Genomic DNA, 9,145 nt, shown 5'->3' with positions numbered 1-9,145 from the left:
AGACACTTTTATGAGTTGCTTCAAAAATAGTTTTTAAGATTACTGTTTTAATAAATCGTTTGCTTTTACCTAAGTGATTTTCACGATTTAAGGTTCCCACGCTAATAATGTTTTTGCGGGTCGCATTTACGCAAAACTCAGAGAATCCAAAAGTGATATTCCTCACTTTCTTGTATTTTTAAATAGTATATGAAAAATAAAAGAATATGAAATATTTTTATGAATAAAAGAGAATTGCCAATCATTGAATTTACACCAGTTAATCAGATTCAGCCAATCATTTAATTTGAAATTATTAATTGCATCAATGGTGGTAATTAACTCCAATTGTGAATTTTTAAATGCTGGTTAACAGATCCTTTGTTCATAAATGATTTCATAAGTCACAGCACATCAAATAATATGAATTTATCCAAAGAAGCCTCAGACAATATTTCTCAAAGGGAACAAAAAAAATGAAGGATATTCTTAGAAAAAAATGTCCACCAACATCTTCTTACGAATTCTAAATACTAATCGCATAGAATGAAGGGAGTTTCCTTAAAACTTCACCTTTTATTCGCAGATCTATCAGTTTAAAACGTCCGTCCCTATTCTCACGAATTACTAGCACATCGAATTGCTTCTCTCATAGCGAACTTTACGCGAGAATGCCGTGTTGTTCCGCGAATGCTGAAAAACGCCCTCTCGACGCCAGGAAAGAGTTCGATCAAATGAATTTCCCCGAAGCACCTTTTGTTTCGTCGAATGGACGGCTGAACGAGTGAGCCATTACGTAACGAGGCGATGAGGTCGAAGGGAAAAGGGGACGTAGGTGGGGAGGAGCAGTAGTTGAATAGGGAGTAGGAGCAGGAAAGAGGACCTCTTTCAATTTCTCATTTTCTCTCGTCACTGTGATTCCCACACAGCGTCCGGGAAGAGTATGATCCCTAGAGAATTTCTCATTCTTTATTTTTCTGTTGGGTAGGGTACCTACTGCTTTTTGTAAAAACTCTTTTCTGTGTCTCTTTCAATCTGTCTCTCTTCGTCCAGATGTCTTTTTTACTTATGCGTGTGCTGCAATGCTGTGTCAAATATTCAATATTAAGAAGTTTCCGCAGACACCTGAGAGTAGAAAATGTTTTCAATATATTTAAATTTTATTTTTTCTCAACATACATAAAAATGGTTCGTTTAAAAATACTGTGGAACGAAATTTGTGCGAAAACGGCATTCCACCTTAAGTGTGTGAAGATACTGATGTGGGATACTACTTTATAGATATTTATTTTGCAGGTGATAGTCTGCGTCTTGTTATTTTGGATTTAGCACTGCCTGTAGATTTTTAAATTCATATTTACCAGTTCTGTGATGAGAAATTGTTTTTTAAATTTATTTATACCCCTCCAAAAACAACCAGGTTTCGACCTTTTACTTCTGTCTATAAACATGAAATATCAACAAAAATCACGAACATCCCAGCTTTAGGTAAAGGAAATTCACCGATTCGGGAATCAAACCCAAGACCTCCGGGTTATAAGACGAGGAAATTTCCCCTCCACGGAAGCCGGTTTTCGTCTGCTCATTATGTTAATTAAGAAGCAATGCATAATTGCAAGGTTGAGAAAAATAGATATGTTCAGGATTGCATTTTTACTAATTGTGAATTATAATTGAACAAGAAATGATTTATAGTAGTACCTGGCAATTTGAAAAAAGGCCTTTTCGACATTTTAATTTTGCATCCTCTTAATTTAAGCCTTCAGCCCACCTTTTAAAAAGTATTTATTTTAAACCAAAGGATATACGTGACAAATATAATTTTGTTTTATTACGGGCGATAGGTGTTCTACCCTTATAATATCTGTTTCCAGCGCAAAGTTTTGTAGGTTTCATTTATTTACCTTTCGCAGTAATTTAATCATTAATATTTCACTTTAATAGTCTATATTGAGCCCTATTTAATATTGTTTCCCCAACGAGCATCGAACTAGCAACTGCAAGAAATAAATGACGTTTCTAGAAGTATACTATATTTTTAATTTTGACTTTTCTGAGTTTTATGAAGTTATCATTTTTGTATTTTACAGAAAGCATTCCTTTCTCTTTATTTTCTCATTTTTCTTGGACAAAAGTCATGGCCATTGGTAAATAGTAGGCAACTAACCTAGAGATTTTAAAGTGACAGGCAATGCTTTTTCAATACCTTACTGCTCTTCTTCAGAGTGTTTTCATGAGATATATTGAATGATATTAGGTAAAAATACGGTTTTCAACTTCAAGAGAAATAGAATATCATCGAATAGTATTGGTACAATTATGTATGCAACAATAATATGATATGTGAGGACACCTTCTTCTCCGGCCCATCCCGTCACAAGTGAAACACTGTTTACCACTGCAATTTATTATGTTTTTTCGGTCCGCTTGCTGTGTCTAGGTTTTCGCTAGTAGCATAGAAACATTAAATAAAAGTTAATGTGTAACGAATTCGCCACCCACCTCAATATGTGATTCATATCCTTTTGATAAGACACGTGTTCTTGTGTAATAGCTATTCCAGCTAATAAGATGAATTCAATGCATGTTGATTTTTTCATGTTTAGGTCATACACTATGACATGGCAAATGCTATCTTAACATTGAGAAAAAAATCAAAAGTTTGAGTTGCCACTTAAAGAATAACTTTTAATTTTCTCAAATAGCCATTAACCAGACTGGGATGAATGATAGACTTAACAGACAATATTAATGTATTTTTCGAAAGGCATTAAAGGTTTGGATATTCAAGTAATCGTTATATGAGTGTTAAAAGTGGAATTTTTTTACTTTTTATTCGTATTCATTGGAATAAACATGGAACATTCATGGAACATTTAACAAATAACATTGTTTTATCGAGATTTTATATTCTATACATTTGTCCATTTTTGAGAAAAAAATAAAGCCCAAAATTTCACATTGAAAATAATCACCATTTAAATTTTATTAAACGGAATATATTATAATCTGAATATGTTTTCTTTTTATTCGGATTTCTATACCTGTCATTATTAATCTCCCCTCTCGAGCATTTATTTGAAAACTGGGAGTTTAAGGTAAGACCGTTAAGACTCCGGAACAAATTGTTGGTCATGGCGTGGAATTACTGTCATTCCAAGTTTATAACGGCTTATTCCTATACGGATGTTCATCGTGGAGTTAATCCTCTCACGGAATCCGCTGTAAATGAAACGTAGCGGTCAGAGAAGCTGAGCAATAAGTTTCACGCCCGGCTGATGATTTATCCAACCTGAGCCTAACAACACCGAAGTACTCCATGTTAACCATTGGAGTGCAGAGGTTCTTGACAATGTACAAGCTAACCCAAGAGATGGATATGACACATTTACATGATATGATACCTCTCCTCCCACCAATACTTGAACCAGACTCGAAACGTTCAAATTTTAACTCCTAGCGATTGCTCTTGGATTTAAGTGGGCTTAATTTCCAATCACAGATTATGGCACAAAATTTACCATTTCGCGATAATAGTGAATTTATTAAAACTCCTTCGCACTTTATTTTGCCATCCGAAAAGAATCTCTCTTCATTTGCCGATACGTGAGAGGTCGGTGATTCAGCACAGCACAAATCTGCGATGGATCAGTGGTTGAAGAAATTTGTTAGATGTAAGAAACTTCCGAAGATCGCACGTTTGACCGGAGATGTTGAGCCTATCAGTCCCTCTGTAGCGGCCACAATCCATAACTGGACCCATTTATTGTAGCGTCTTGAGAAAGGGCCTCGCTTTTCATACTACGTGACAAGATTTCCCCTATTTCACCCGATATTGGTCAACTTTGCTGGTCTACCGTTTTTTTTTCTTTTTTCAGGTTATTACTACTGAATTTATTGAGTTACAGTTATGATAAATTCGATTTTTTTCAAATATTTTTTGTACGTTTTTAACTAAAGGACATAAAAATTTGGAATGCACTCTTAGCAGTCATTAATTTTTTATAGCTTTTACTTTTACTTAAAGTAGAAATAATTTTATTTTTAAAGTTAGTGATAACTATTCTATTACCTTGAAACCATTAACTTTGATTGGTATTATTGAAGCAGGGTGTGTGCCATTTTTTATACGGGATATGATGGCACTTTAGTTTTACAGACTTACGTGGGTAAAACAATCCTACCATCTGGTCTCTTGGAGAGAAATAACGTATGGTAATCATCAGTTAAAATATTAAAATTTTTAATGCCACGGAATGTGATACACGATTTGTACTTAGGATTGAGAAATATGCTAAACAAATTGGAAATGTAAATTACTTGACTTACAAGGCATTCTAAAAATCAACAATTAAATATAATGTAAGGCAAATGATTAGATACATAATTGATACGAACACAAAATGAGATGAGCACCAAAGAGAAGACCAAAGAATAGAAAAAATATTGACGAAAGAACTGGAGAAGAGTGATGACCTTTTAGTGGTTATAAACAGTAGTGTTTTGATAACTGTTAGAGGATGATCCCAGAACGAATTAATCGGGTATTTTTCAAATGGCAAGGATTGAAGGATGTATATCACGCCACATCATTATTCAAGTCGCCGAAGTACAGGCGTATATAGCTGGGTTATTAGGTTGTTTGTCTAGGCGAGGGGGAGGTAGCGTTAAGAACTGGAAGAAGTATGGGCAGATGATAATAAACAAAATCAAAGCGCTGGAAAGTGAAAAAAGTGGGAGCCGAAGTAGGTGCAAGAAGTAACTAGGAGAATTAGCGTCGAAAAGCTAAAAGAGAAAGGATAAGGTTAGCCAATTCTGGAATGGAATGACTAATTTCACTGAATCAAATTTCATTTTTAAAATTGCACTATCTACATCTCTTTGGAGACAAATTGAATTTTCTAATACAATATTTTCTATATGACGATACAGTAGCAGTGGTTTATTATTTGAGTGGTAGAATTACTTTGTTGCCTTCAAGATGCGTATGTGTATTCAACTATGATATTTAAATAATTTATGGGGATACAAGAGTCAGGAAGGATTTGGAAATAATTGGTTTATGTAAGTTCACAAATGTCCTTAGTTCTGAAAGCTCATAAGAGAAAACAGAGCAGGTAATTTTAAATTTTTGCTGTTTTTATTTTAGAAGGAATATTTTCAATAAAATATTCTTTTGATTCCCCAATTATATTTTGAAATCTGATGGAGCTACTGGGTGGGGCAAAATAACTTCCTTCTTTCAAAGGCAAAACGCTTTCAAAATAGGAAGTTATGTTGCCGCAAAAAATAATGTTATGTAGTATAATAACGAAACTGATTATTTCGGTATTATTAAAATTGATGCTCTTTATTTCGCAAGTTTATCCATTATTCCCATAGCTTTAAACTTCTCTCGAATGCCAGAGGATTTACTGTAATGAGCTTAAATATATCTTATGAAACTTTTTATAGATTGATATTTTGTTAAAAAATCATGCATTTGGTTAACAATGACAAGGCAACTAAGTACATAGGCAACTATATCCAGGTGGTACTTTTCAAAATAACCATTATATAGGACACTAGTAAATTTTAAATCCTCCTCTCGCTTTTCTCCATCTATCCTACTCGCAATGCACTCTTCTTTTTTCTTCTTTAGACTTTCGCACTCTTCTTCATTGATGTTATATTTCACGATTGGTCCCTCAAAGCAAGAGTGGGGATAAGTCCTTTTATAGTCACCCTTTTTCGCTCGAATTGACGTCCTTTTCCCGCCCACCCCTAGTTACTTATATCGGAGCCCTCTGGAATGATCCCGGCTAATAGAGGCCTTTCCATGGAGGAGACGCCCTCTCTTATCTGGCCCATTCCCTCGTCTCCTCCTCCTGACTCACCTCTTCCTTCTGGCCCCATCGCCGTTCGAGACCCCGTTTCATACTCTCTGCACTCCGTTAGTCGTTCCGGATTCCATCATTCCACATAAATTCGTAGGGATTGCATTAGTAGCCAGGTGGAATCAAGCTCGGTGGAATCCAATCCCTTCCTCTGAGTCTTTCCCACTGTGTGAAAGTGTACTAGCGTGTTCTTCATACTCTCTAGGAATACATATTTTTCCGACCTTCCCCCCGGCAATCTATTTGGGATCAAGGGGCCCTAAGTTCAGCATGGCCCGGGAGGGAAAACTCAAAAGATGGATGGAGAAGTTGAATACTAAATTAGGCTTACCTTCTCGGATTATATTGCCACATTCTTTTAGTGATAACCTTCAGTATTCACGCGTATTGAAACCTTTCCACTGAAATCCTTCTCTTGAAGTAATTATTTAGATGAGTTTATATACAATCCTTCTATTTTTGATTGTTCAATTCTTAATATTATCCTTCATAGGCGGGACTTTTTCTCTCTTTTCCGACAAAATTCGTTAAACCACTAATGTGGGATAACGACTGATATACATGATCCGCTCTCCGATGCCAAACTGGTATACAGAAAGGAAAAAACGAGTTGGGGCTAAGCATGTCATGGGAAAAGAGAGGATTTTTGAAAAAAATCCAAAGGAAACGGGAAAGGAGGATGAAGAGTATTTTGATTGGCGATGGGATATTAGCAGTGTGAAAGATGGTTTCCAGTTTCAACTCTCCCACCGAAAGAATCTCCGCATTCCTTGACCACCATCTACAACTTCTTGTACTCTCATTTGCCCTCCTTCACTAAAGACACATGTCACTTCCTCCACCGTTCAAATTCGGCCTTCAATCCCTCCACCTCCGACCTACTTATGGCCACCATCGACGTCACCTCCCTTTATACCTCTAAGCCCATGCAGAAGGCTTATCCTCCCTCCGAAATTATCTTTCTCTACGCCCCCTACTCCAACACCCCTCAACTAAATTCCTCCTCAATCCTGCCACTTTTGTCCTGACAAAAAACGCATTTTCGTTCAAAAATTGTTCCTATTTACAAACCAAATGTTCAGCGATAGGAAAGAGGATGGCACCATCTTACGCCAATCTCTTCGTGGGTCACCTTGAATAGATTTCATTTCACAGCAACCCCTTAAACCTCTTTTCTGGGTTTGCTATTTAGACAACATTTTCATGTTTTGGACACACGGCTCAGAGTCCCTGAATAATTTCTTATCGGCCTTATATTCCTCTTTCACTGTTAAATTCACAAAATACATAATCTATATATATATATATATATATATATATATATATATATATATATATTTATATTTATACAGGGTTCGTCCGGGAAATAAGTGTACTGATTTTTTCCCGCCGCTCCAGGCGCGCCCAGCACCGCTCTGACGGGCTACGATTGGAGGGGGGTATGTTGGCAAGTGACGCTGAAAAAGGCAGTCGGCTCTGAGCTGTGGTGTAGTGAGGAGCTCTGTTAACGCGAACCTCCACGCTCGACCCACGTCACGGAACGCGATGCCGAAGTTTTTGGAGCAGCGTTATTCCATCAAATTTGCGGTAAAACTTGGGAAATCGTCTACCGAAACTGTCGGTATGATTAACCAGGTTTACAGGGAGTCAGCCATGTCCAGAAACATGATCTTTCGGTGGCACAAGATGTTCGTGGAGGGCAGAGAAGAGGTCGACGACGAACCACGGCCTGGACGCCCATCAACGACACTCACCGACGAAAATGTGCGAAAAGTTTGCGATGTACTGAACTCTGATCGTCGTCTTAGTGTTGGGATGATAGCAGAGCAGTGTAATGTGCCAAAAACAATAGTGCACGAGATTTAAAATCATCTGGCGAGCGATCAAAAACATCTGGCGGCTGCATCACGACAATGCGCCGTCTCACACCGCGCTTGTCGTGTCGGACTTCTTGGCCAAGCACGGCGTGGCAACGCTGCCGCACCCGCCCTACAGCCCGGACTTGGCACCACCGGACTTCTTTCTGTTCCCGAAGATAAAGAGGAGTTTGAAAGGAACGCGATACGGGACTTTGGACGCCGTCAAAGAGGCCGTGACGACGTGTCTTCGAGAGGTTCCCGATGATGCCTTCGCGGGAGCGTTCCAGGAATGGGAACGCCGCTGGAACAAGTGTATCGACTCACAAGGGTCCTATTTTGAGGAATATTAGCTTAAGATATGTCAAAGTGTCGTCGGGGACATTAAGGGAGGAAGAACCACCACTTTTTGGTTGGACGTATTTATTGCTACTTACAACCTGGTAACACAGATGCTCGGAGCCCAAGGGTAGTCACAGGGAATCAGGCAGGGAGTCGCGGGTCTCGCGAGGGTGCCGACCGGCGTAGGGAAGGTAGGAGCGGTCTTGCGATGGCGCGGACCGGCGACGGAACAGACTAGCCCGCCTCGTTGGGTCCCCCTGGTATTTATCCGAAATACTCGGGGCCAATGGGCGCACGAGGAGGGCTGAGAGCGCGGGTGGACGGCTAGTGTCCCAAGGAGTCCCGTTACTGTTCTCGCATGACGCACGAGGAGGGTTGAGAGCGCGGGTGGACGGCTAGTGTCCCAAGGAGTCCCGTTACTGTTCTCGCTCCACCCCCCCACGACATCACCCCGTCGGCAGTTAAGCCCCTGGCGTGGAATTACTAGGCTCCGAGAAAATTTCATATAAATGAACAATAAACATGAAGAAAACACTGAGTATCAGAGTGCAGAGTATACACATATAAAAAAAATACCGAATAACAATATGAACCTTTTAAGAATTTAAGTTACATTGGAAATGTACATACTACTGTACGTACTTAAAAGGTTCATATTGTTATTCGGTATTTTTTTTATGTGTATACTCTGCACTCTGATACTCAGTGTTTTCTTCATGTTTATTGTTCATTTATATGAAATTTTCTCGGAGCCTAGTAATTCCACGCCAGGGGCTTAACTGCCGACGGGGTGATGTCGTGGGGGGGTGGAGCGAGAACAGTAACGGGACTCCTTGGGACACTAGCCGTCCACCCGCGCTCTCAACCCTCCTCGTGCGTCATGCGAGAACAGTAACGGGACTCCTTGGGACACTAGCCGTCCACCCGCGCTCTCAGCCCTCCTCGTGCGCCCATTGGCCCCGAGTATTTCGGATAAATACCAGGGGGACCCAACGAGGCGGGCTAGTCTGTTCCGTCGCCGGTCCGCGCCATCGCAAGACCGCTCCTACCTTCCCTACGCCGGTCGGCACCCTCGCGAGACCCGCGACTCCC

The sequence above is a fragment of the Hetaerina americana genome, unplaced genomic scaffold, assembly GCF_022747635.1.
Source record: "Hetaerina americana unplaced genomic scaffold, ioHetAmer1.1.p SCAF_1, whole genome shotgun sequence".
In the NCBI taxonomy this organism is placed as follows: Eukaryota; Metazoa; Arthropoda; class Insecta; order Odonata; family Calopterygidae; genus Hetaerina; species Hetaerina americana.
This window is presented reverse-complemented; position numbering follows the sequence as displayed.